We start from the raw sequence: 12,230 nt of genomic DNA, 5'->3' as shown, positions 1-12,230 counted from the left end.
TGCTAAGTTTGGTGTTATTCTACATCCTGTCATTTCATGACCAACTTAGGATTTTCAACAATTGTTTGCTTATTTCTTTTTTTTGGGAGGGGGGATAAATCATACCTTTATTATTCAGGAGCCAAAATGACAAGTAGCTACCTGCCTTTGGGAAAGACATTAAAGGATGCCGGGGTAATAAAGACTCTATTATCATATTGTTCTCCCCAAAGTCCTGCTATATAAATCTTCAGGTAATATGATTTTTAAGTAATCAGGGAAACCATGAAGGGGCAGATGAAGAAGAATGCAAAGAAAACACTAGCAATCCACACATACTGAGAGTCTGTACTCAGAGCAAGTAGGCCCAAATCCGTTTCTTTAAAGAATATTTATGGATATAACTGTGTTTTTCTAAATGTTTCATTAGTTATACTCAGTCTTGTAAGTCTGGTTCCATAATAGTCTATAATGGAGCTACTTCCATCTGATGGGCTAACAATCTACACTGAAATAAGAATGAAGTCAATTAGGTTCCCAATTCCACAAAACCCTACAGTGCAAAACTTTAATAAACCCAAGGCAGGATAATCAAGGTAAAACTGATCTGCTCCCAACCATCCAAGAAAAAGAGACAAGGCAACCACAACTTTGTATGAATAGCCATTTACATTTCGGCAAGATATGGGCTTGAGAAAACCAACTTCATTTCCAGTAAAATGTGTTTCATTCCCACCAAAATCCTTACAAGTTATGTTGGGTGCTAGAAAACATTGAGCATGAGCTGTGTAGTTTGTACAGTTGACTGGTTCTTGGGTAGCATTATTAATTTTTTGATCTTTACAAATATATTTTCCCACTCTGATTTCTCGCACTTCATCGTCTCCTAGCTGGATGTGGCAGCAACTCCCCAAGGCCCTGTGGTAACAGCCACGACCTACAGGACACCCAAAAGCTGGGTGGCCACAACCTCTGCAGCAGCCAGCCTGGGAGGCCAGGCAGCCGCCATGATGGGGACCAGCATGGCCCCTGTTTGCATATTTCTTAAAAATTCTTTTTGCTTTCTTTTCTTTTCTCTTTTGTACTATTCTATCTCTTTCCTTTTCTCTTTTTCTTTTACTTTAAACTCTTGATTTGTTCATAATACAGTTGTTTCAGTCATTAAATGTTCTAACACCGCCTGGTCAAGTACAGTGGTGTTTACAATTAATTGATCACAACCAGTTATAGATTTCTTTGTTCCTTCTTCACTCCCACTGTTTCTCTTGACTAGCCTTAAAAGAAAAAAATAAATGTTCTAACACTAATCCCACTATCAGTGTGACCTTCCCTTCACCAAAGCCCATGCTTTACTACTCATTACCCCAGCCTGCCCCCTTGCAGACACAAACACATTTACTTTATATTGCTTGTTACAACACAAAGCTAAATAGAAATATCAAAACTTAGAGGACTGGAGCGATAGCACAGCAGTAGGGCTTTTGCCTCGCACTTGGCCAACCCCGGACAGACCCTGGTTTGATTCCTGGCATCTCATATGGTCCCCTGAGCCTCCAGTAGAGATTTCTGAGTGCAGAGTGAGGAGTAACCCCTGTGTGACTCAAAAACAAAACAAACAAACAAACAAACAAAAACAAACTTAGATTAATAAGGGTGAATTTGTAATAATTGTTATATCTCTCAATAGTGTAATGTTATGGTCTAAGAATTTACTTGGCTCTAGTTGGTGCTAGATAAGCCTTTTGTGTTACAGTTTAGGCTTGGTGGTCATCTAAGCAACAGAAAGGGGACTCTGCATGCTCCTATTCTGAAAATACCCAGAGTTGTCAGCTTGGAGCAGTTTATATGGTAAGATTCAACAGCCATCATGTTCTTTTGCTTTTTTCCTCTATTAATATCGATTAGAACCTTCCTGGAGAAAATTTGAGTGAATCTAGTTTAATAAATAAAAACATAGAAGATATGGCCTGAAATAAGTCCAATGGATAAGACACTTGCCTTGCATTGACCAGTATCTCATATGGCCCCTGAAGCCTTTCAAGGAGTGATACCTGAGTACAGAGCAAGGAGTAAACCCAGAATACAGTTAGGTGTGGCACCAAAACTGAAAGAAAAAAAAAAAAGCATGATCATGAGATTTACAAAAGACAAGTTCTTTTTTGTTTGTTGTTTGTTTGGGGGCCACATCCATCAGTGCTCAGGGCCCTGGTTCTGAGATCAGGAATCACTCCTGGTGGGGCATGGGGGCACCATCTGAGCTGCCAGGATCTGAGTCTACCATATGCAAGATAAGCTATCTATCAACTATACTATCACTCCAGTCCTTATCTTTTCTTTTTTCTTTTTTTAACTTTATGGCTGTTCAAGACAGCAAACACACCATGCCACCCTTAATTTTTTTAATTTTGCTTCACTAGCTTAATTGCACTAAACAGTTAGATATAGCACTTAAATTTAAATACCTTTTTATGCTTATTAGCCATCCTGTTGTCATTTGTTTTTCAAATAAAATAAATTAATTTACCATTCAAAATATATCTGCCTCCCTAAACAACTCTCCACCAAAAATATTAAATTTATTCCTCATATCAACTATTAAAACAGTTCTTTAATGATAACTTAGTTTTCAATCAATTAAATTATGTTATCTAAAAGACTTTTTCTTTGAGGTTTAGAATGGCAGGTGAAAATAGAAACTAATTTGTGCAAAACAAGGGGAAATATGAAGACTTCATCATTATGGAGATGACAAATTTTTCTAGGCATTTATGATGGATTTACATTTATATGTACAAGTTTTCTACTCACTGTTTCTATCATCTAAGCATTGGTACCATTGACTAGAAATTGCACACGCTATGCACAATAACCTGAATGCTGTCAACTCCTCTCTTCATCTCCCAGTAGTCACCATATTGATGATTAGGAACAACTGGACCTACTATTAATCCTTGTCACTCTAAACATACTACCTTGCAATTTGTGGCTGCAGTAATATGCCCCTAAGTATATTTAACCTTCATTTGATGTCTCACATGGTGATGCTTCCTGTTTTGTGAATGTTATTTCTGAAACAATTAAAAATAAAAGACTGTATTTGGAAGTGAGACATATAACTCAATTCTAGATTTATACTTACCTTTTTATTTTACCAACATGATACATTTTTATTGAACTATAGTGAGATGGGAATGTTTAAAATAATATTTTTGCTTAGAGAATCCATAATATCTATTTCTAGCAGCTTCTAACTTGGTGGCATTCAAATACATGGTAACATAAGAGATAGCTTAGCCTGGGAGTGAAGCTATTGGAAACAAGGCAGCTTGCGGGAGAAAGGATATCTGAGGAAAGAGACCCCTGTTTACTCTACAGAGACCACTACCTACTTTAAAAAAAGGCAGTGGAAGCCTGCCACACAAATTGATCTATATAAATGGGATGGACAATATTTATGAACAAATTTTTAGAAACCACTACCACCGTCGGTGAGGTGGCGCTAGAGGTAAGGTTTCTGCCTTGCAAGCACTAGCCAAGGAAGGACTGCGGTTCTATCCCCCGGCATCCCATATGGTCCCCCCAAGCTAGGGCCAATTTCTGCGCGCTTAGCCAGGAGTAACCCCTGAGTATCAAATGGGTGTGGCCCGAAACCCTCCCCCCAAAAAGAAACCACTACCACCGTCCAGTCATCAATGTCTCAAATATTTCCTATAGAGTATAATGTGTCCTGAAATAAGTCAGGTAGAGGCAGACAATAATCCTATGATTTTATTCTTTTGTGATACAAAAGGAAACCAAAAAAATCAACTAACTACAATGAAAATAAATAGTCGATCTATAAAACAAGATTAGTGGTTTCCAAAAAAGGAAGAGAGAAGGTGTATGTGCATAAATTGGGTAAAAGGAGTCAATTGTGTGGCGAAGGATTTTAGTGTTTAGTGGTTAACATAGTGTCTTTTACCTAGAAGCTGATTTATTTCAATATTTATACAAAATATAGTGTTGTTTCACCTAGAACTTGATTTATAATGCTATGCACTTGAAACCTATGTATTTTATGAATCAGTAACCTATAATTTTATGTAAGAAAATTTTTTTCTAGAAAAATCAGAATACTTGTTTAATATAAAACTAAGATGTAAGAATAAGGTATATATTATTTATAAGTTTTAAAAAATGGTGGGGGAAAGCCATCAAGGAATCATTCTGGGAATTCATAGAATACTAATAGTTTTGTTTGAACGTTCATTTTCTTTAATACAACACACAGGTACTCTTGGAAGTTTCAAGTAGCCTTTTGGCTGCTAGAAACCAGGTTACATAAGCTAAAATTCTCTTGTGCCCTACAACTGACAGAGCTAATGAACAGCTTGAAATTTCACAATTTTTGAAAAGACAGTCCTCACACAGGATATCCAGAAGATGAAAATTACAATTATTTTTCAACTGTATGCAGTAGAGATTCTTTACTAAACTCACCAACTTTCTCTGGTGCTGCCAAGCTGTTAATCACTGTCAAATTCTGACTAGAATTTCTGTTAAAAGAGGAAAATGGGGTAGAGAGAGAGAGAGGGCTGTGAAGAACACCAAAATCTTAGCCTTTGAAGGTAGACTCACATATTTGCACTTAATAATTTCTTTAGTGATTTTTGCAGGAGCTATGGGAAAGAGTAATGTCTAGTTAAGCATTTATCCCATCTTCTCTTTTATCTACACACACACATACACACACACACACACTGAAAGATACACATACACACACACACACACACACACACACACACACACACACACACACACACACACACACACACACTGGAAACCCCAGCCAAAGTGCTCTGGTAAAGAAAATCCTTAAACCAACAGACTATTTTGTATATGAAGATATTCCACCAAATAAAAAGCTTATTGCTTATGGAGTTTCTCCTAAAGTACTAAAAGACTTTCACCTAATCATCTCTATATTTGTTCAATTCCTGCTGGTGACAAAGTTCAGTTCTTTCTCCTACTGATTGTGTGGGACATGGAGTACAATGTGTGCTCACATAGAAAGAGATTATTATCCTTGGAGAAGTGATGTCAAACAGAATGACCCCTGGACTCATAAACAACAATGTAGTTGCTAGCTGAACTTATTGGTTAAAGAGAAGGAAGTATTTCAAATTAGAAAATAAACCAAGCTGTTCAATTATTTCCATTGATTTAAATTATCCTCAGCACTTTTGTACAAGGTTTAATTTTTTTGTTTTTGGTTTTGGTTTTGGGGTCACACCCAGCAGTGCTCAGGGGTTACTTATGGCTTTATGGCCAGAAATTGCTCCTGGCAGGCTCAGGAGACCATATGGGATGCCAGGATTTGAACCACCATCCTTCTGCATGCAAGGCAAATTCTATATGCAAAGTTATTTCTATGGCCCAGGTTTAAATTGTTTTGCATGTTTTTAGTAATTTTATTTTAGGCCACACCCAGAAGAGCTCAGGGTTTATTTACTCTGGACTCTGGGCTAGTAGGTTGTGGGGACCATATGGGATGCCAGGTTTCTAACCTGGATCAGCTGTGTGCAAGTCAAACACCCTACCCACTGTGCTATTGTTCTGGCACCTGTTTTCATTTAGTACCTTTCTTTTTTTAAAAGAAGCATGACTAACAAAATTATTGATAGTTGAATTTTAGACATATGATATTCTAGTATCAATCCCATTACCAGTGTTCTCAAGTTTCCTGTCGCCCCATCTCCACATCTCAGTCTGCCACCATGACAGACATTTTGAAGTGGTTGTAGCTTGAGTCTCAAGTTTTCAGTTATTGAATCTGTGATTTGGATATATAGCTACACCACTCCCCCACAAAAACCAATTACCAAAGGCCCCTGACCTCCACTCCTCCAGTACTTCCCTTTCTCTTTTTCATTCCTGTCCTGATTTTTTCTCGTTCTCTTTATGAAGTCATGGCTTTGTTCAGTTATACTATATGCCACAGATAAGTGAGATAATTCTATGTTTGCACTTTTTCTGCTTTTACTCCCCATCATATCTTCCGGTTCCATCCAAACTGCAGCAAATTGCATCATTTCATCTTTCCTTGCAGCTGTAATGTGTATATCCTATTGTGTATATATATGTATATACCACATCTCTGTAACCCATATGCCTGTTGTTGGACAGTTAGGGTGATGTAATATCTTTTTTTTTTTTTTTGTATTTTTTGTTTTTTGGTTTTGGGGCCACACCCGGCGGTGCTCAGGGGTTACTCTTGGCTGTCTGCTCAGAAATAGCTCCTGGCAGGCACGAAGGACCATATGGGATGCCAAGATTCGAACCAACCACCTTAGGTTCTGGATCGGCTGCTTTCAAGGCCAACACTGCTGTGTATTTCTCCGGCCCCGTGATTTAATATCTTAAGTATTGTAGTAAGAGCTGTAATGAGTAATAATATGCATATGTCTCTCAGGTTTTTAGTCATTTTGTTATTTTCAGTCCTTATTCAAAAAGCTCTGATCTCTAGATATCTAGCAACCAAGTATTTCTATGACTCTTCATTTGTTTTGTTTAGGGGACATACCTGTGCTCAGGGCTTATTCCTGGCTCTGCATTGAGGGATCATGCCTGACAGGTTTGAGAAACCATATGTGGTGGCTGGAGATCCAAACCTACATTGGAAGGATGCAAATTGCTTCAGCTCAATCTAAATTATTTAAATAATAATTTATCTATTTATTTAAGCACTGTGGTTACAAAAATGGTCCTAGCTGGGTTTCAGTCATCTAATGTACACCACCCTTCACCAGTGTAACTTTCCGGCCACCAATGTTTCTCATTTCTCCCCTCACTGTCTTTGAGACAGGTTTTCTATTTCTATCTCTCATTGTCATGGTAGTTGTTGGTGCAATATCATTTTTTAAATATATAAAAGAAATTTTTAGGAATTGAACAATTCAAAGTGATTATATTAGGAATTATTACTAACTTTATTTGGGGCATTAATTCTATTATAACTTTACATTAAAATATCCTTATTAGGGGCTAGGAAGATAATACAGCTATAGGAAATTTACCTTGCATGCAGCCAACCCAGGAGGGACCCGATTCAATTCCAGGCACCCCATATGGTCCCCCAGCCTGCCAGGGGAGATTTCTGAGTGCAGAGTCAGGAGTAACCCCTGAGCACTGCTGGGTGTGGCCCAAAATCCAATCAATCAATCAATCAATCAAAATAAACAAATAAAGTTATAAAATATATCCTTATTGGGGCTAAAAACATAGCCATACCCAACTTGTATTCATTCCCCAAAACCTTATCTCATACTCTGAGGCTACTAGGAGTGATCCCTGAGAATAGAGGCAGGAATGAACCATGAAAATAACCTGGACATTTAACTTTTTATTCTTGGCTAAAAAGATAAGACGTTAAGGAGGAAGCCAGCTCTTCCCAGGTATGGGGTTAGGGGACACCCCATGCCAGAGGCCTACACCCTAGCTTGGGGGGTATTGGGAGGCTTGGCAGGCCTCCAGCCGTTCCCCTATTTCCCCCTGGACTCCAGGCCTTCCCTGGTTGCCGGCTTAGGTGGACTCTATAATGGTCCTCAGGCTTTCCTCCCTTTCTCTCCCTACACTAACGGGGGATGCGTGGGGTGGAGGGCGGGCTGATTCAGCACTGGTGTATGTCGGGACATTCACTGGTATTGTTTTTCTCATTGGTCTCCATTTTAAAAACCGCGTACCATATATATTCAAAGTAAAAATGAGAGGATGGACTCTCAGGCTGGGAAGAGACCAGTACTCTTTTTCTATTTGTTTACTCTCAGCGGCCTCTTGGCCTCTTCCTTCCTTCATTGTGTAACTGTGGTTGCTACCATACTAAGTTTCTGATTAGTTCCCACAAACGGTGACAATTGAGTCCACTGTCTTAAGTTAGATTGTTTATTTTCCCCACTTTTTATCTTTTCTCCTCTTTGTGAACTGTTCAATAAGGTATTTTGGTGAAAGAGTCCCTCTTTCTCTTTCCTTCCCTTTGTTATTTATTAGATAAGGAACTTTGTATAAGTGTCCCTCCATTTAAAGTTTATATAAGAACCAAGTCAATTGGATTGTTGGACTTGTTCTAGCATCCCCATAGGCACCAATCTCGCCATGTGATACTGTTCTTCCTTTGCATAGGCACATTAAAACGGGAAATTATATACAAACACGTTCTTATCTTATAGAGATGGGAACACACAAATCTTGTAATGCAATAGGACCTTACACCCTGAACATTGTCATATAGACCTGGCTCATGTCTTGAAAGAATGGGCAATGTCCATTTACTCCTGAACCAGGGATGCCATCTACAAAACAACCATGGTTGTGTACTACATCACCTGAAAGCAATCCTCTACCAGGGAAGACCCTACCACTGCTCTGGCATAGACCTATTCCACAGAGACTTCCCTTTAACACTCAGAGAACTTAACAACAATAATAACCTGCTTTAACGACTGAGATCTCTGCATCACCCTCTAATTGTGACTGAAACTAAAGGGTGCTCCGCATCATCCTGACTCTTATATAGGATATGAACATATTCCGAGATTCTTGGCTACAGAAACATGACACCAAAAACAGTGACTGTGTGAAAAATAAAAGTGTATTGGCACTACAGACAATGACTTGGGTTGGACAACCTAATATGCCTGAAGCTTAGAGTTGGTCTTATGCCAGAAAACTTCAGGGGTAAGGTCTCCTTGTATTTAATCCAAGGCTTTTTCTTTCCATGTCCCCTATATTTTGCTGGGCCTATGCAAACAATTTCCACACTAACACAGTCTTTGCTGTGCTTCTTTGACTCATTCTCAATGAATTATTGTATTTTGATCAATTGTGTCAACAATACTACAGCTTTTAATGTTAAAGGAGTTGCATATATTTTGTGGCTTTGGATTGCTTTGTGTAAGAAATATTATAGTGTACTACAATCTGAAGGCTCGAGGGACAAAGTCAATGTACACGTTAAAATAAAAAAAAAGAAGTTAAGGCATTTTCCTTATATATACATGTATGTATGTATGTATGTATACAACTGACATACATTTGATCCTCAGCAACACATATGTTCTCCAGAATAGCTGAAAGTGGCCCCAAAAAATCTGAAGAAAATCAAACAAGCAAACAAAAAATATTCTTAGAAGTTATAACTAAAATACTTTTTATTTTCTTATTTTTGGCTTTTGGATCATACCAATGGCACTCAGGAGTTACTCCTAGTTCTAGTCTCAGAAATCACTCCTGGCAGGCACAGGGGACCATATGAGATGCGGAGATTTAAACCACCTCCATTCTGGATTGGTTGCATGCAAGGCAAATGCCCTACAGCTGTGTTATCTCTCTGGCCCCTATAACTAAAATACTTAAGAGTAAAGTATAATGTCCAACTTTCAAAATATATCATTGCACACAGAGAAAATATTATAAAATCTTAACAAGATATTGGGTGGTTGGTTACTTATTATACTATTATTTTTTTTATCTATTTTTTTAAAAATCTTTCATAGGGGCCGGAGAGAGCATGGAGGTAAGGCAGTTGCCTTTCATGCAGAAGAATGGTGGTTTGAATCCCAGCATCCCATATGGTCCCCCGAGCCTGCCAGGAGTGATTTCTGAGTGTAGAACCAGAAGTATCCTCTGAGCACTGCCAGTTGTCACCCAAACACACACACAAAAAAAGTCTTTTATAATAAACATTTAAAAAAATCTCTTCTGAAAAAAATAAATCTCTTATGAAAGTTAGGAGACCTTGGTAAAAAAAGGAGACTTTGGTGAAAACAACCACCACAACACCAATATTAAAAATAAATCGAATAAAATAGAGATCAGAATTTCTTCCCCAAGTTAGATTGCAGAGAAAAATAAATGTGATTAACTGAATATATTTCAATCACATTTAATAAATAAATATTTCTTGAATATATGCTCTGTGCTGCATAATATGAGCATAATAAGAATCAGAAATTCCTCTTGGAATTTACAATTCAATAGCAACAAAACCCAAAAAATATTGTCAACTTTTTATTTTTTAAATATTTTATTTAACCACCTTGATTACAAACATGATTGTGGTTGGGTTTCAGTCATGCAAAGAACACCCCCCATCACCAGTGCAACATTTCCATCACCAATGTCAAAAACTTTCTATCCCTTTAACCAACTTTGAGCCATTTAATGCCTAATTTCTCACACTTAAAATAAAAAATTTATAGGACATCAAGTTTCTAGATGTGAGAGTCATGAAAATTTCTGAGAACTTTTGTTATTAGTGTTGTTTGTATTTGGTCACACCTGGCAGAGCTCAGGGCTTACTTCCAAATGTGTGATCAGGGATTACTCCTGGGTAGGGTTTAGTAAATTTGATGTGGTGCTGGGGATCAAATCTCAAAATGTTGTTTTGATATATATAGATTTCTTTATGACTTATCAGTAAATGTTTGATTTACTTACCTATTTTTTATACCTATATAGTCATAGATGTGTAAAAATTTCTCAATAAAGGGGTTCTGGATGAAAAACGTTTAAGAAACCTTTACCTAATGTAATAACTGCTGTTCTGAATCCTCATTAGGAGCTCTAAAGTTCTCCAAACGTGATTAGGGCATGCCCTTGATCCATAGTCTACCTCTCCATTGGCCTCAGATTTCCATCATACATTTGGCCTATCTCTCCAAGTTTATTACCAGTTTATACCTCGAGATCCAATATCAATGCTAAAATGTCATTGATTTTCTTTCTTTTTTTTTATTGCCACACTCCCTTGTCACCATTAGTTTGCACATGACACTGCCTCTGCTTGAATAATATTTTCTCCTCCATACCTCCTTTATCTTTGCCTATCTACTGCTTATGAATTTGTTTTTGGTTATATGGGCCACACCCGTTTGATGCTTAGGGGTTACTCCTAGCTAAGCGCTCAGAAATTGCCCCTGGCTTGGGGTTGGGGGGGGGACCATATGGGACGCCGGGGGATCAAACCGCAGTCCTTCCTTGGCTAGCTCTTGCAAGGCAGACACCTTACCTCTAGCGCCACCTCACTGGCCCTTGCTCATGAATTCTTTACATCTCATATTATACATCACTTTTGGCAGAAAGATTTCCTTTACCTCTAAAGTCATTATCTTTTTTTATAATATAAATATTTAAGCACCATGATTACAAGCATGTTTGTAGTTGGGTTTCAATTATAAACAGAACATCCCCCATCACCAGTGCAACATTCCCACCACCAATGCCCCCCTCCTACCACACCCCTACCTGTATTTGCAACAAGCATTCTACTTCTCTCATTCTTTAACATTGTCATGTTAGTTGTTAGTGTAGTTATTTCCCTAACAGAGTTCACCACTCTTTGTGGTGAGCTTCAAATTGTGAGCCAGTCCTTAACTCTATTGTCTTTGGGCCTTATTATAGCAATGTCTTTAATTTTTCTTAAAACCCATAGATGAGTGAGACTATTCTTTGTCTATCTCTCTCTCTCTGATTTATTTCACTTTACATAATAGATTCCATGTACATCCACGTATAGGAAAAAAATTTTTTGTATAGGAAAATATTATAAAGTCATTTTCTTGACAGTATTGCTAACTATGTAGCTGACATACTTAGAAGTTAGGATGGGCCACTTGTCACAATAAACTCTGGCATCACTGATAACATAGGGTAATAATATGGACTGGAATTCATGAATGAATATTAGAAGAGCCTCAGTTCTTATTATAAGGGTAATCTAAAAGTAATTATTGGAAACATATTGTCATGGAGCAATGATCTAGTTAGGGTAGTGAAAAGTCCATGTTGACAGAGATGAAACTGGGTGCTGAAAAGAAATAAAGTGATGTGCATGCCATCCCTTAATTAGCAATAGTGCAAACCAAAGTGTCAAAAAATGAGATAAATAGAAAGAGAGAGAGAGAGAAAAGCAAATTGCCTGCCCCAGAGGCAGGAAGAAGAGGGTGGGTGGGAAGGAAACTGGGGACTTCAGCGGGAACTGTGCACTGTACTGCAAACCAAAGTATCGAAAAGGAAAAAAAAGAAGAGAGAGAAAGAGAGATAGGGAAGAAAAATGTATGCCCCAGAGACAGGAAGAGGAGAGGACATAGAGAAGGGTGAGAGGGAAACTGGGGACAGTGGTGGCAAGAAACGTGCACCAATGAAGGTTGTTGCACATTGTATGGCTGTAACTCAATCATGAACATCTTTATCAGTGAAAAAAAAATCACATACAC

At 38.0% G+C, this 12,230-nt stretch overlaps 1 pseudogene; it reads right to left on the bottom strand.

Moving 5' to 3' along the window:
- Positions 1–210: 210 nt before the first annotated feature.
- On the bottom strand, positions 211–988 carry LOC126006076 (TM2 domain-containing protein 1-like; annotated as a pseudogene).
- Between the last annotated feature and the right edge of the window lie 11,242 nt (positions 989–12,230).

Source organism: Suncus etruscus, chromosome 4 (assembly GCF_024139225.1).
Source record: "Suncus etruscus isolate mSunEtr1 chromosome 4, mSunEtr1.pri.cur, whole genome shotgun sequence".
Taxonomy (NCBI): domain Eukaryota; kingdom Metazoa; phylum Chordata; class Mammalia; order Eulipotyphla; family Soricidae; genus Suncus; species Suncus etruscus.
The sequence above is the reverse complement of the archived record's forward strand: the minus strand, read 5'-3'. Positions and strand labels throughout refer to the sequence as shown.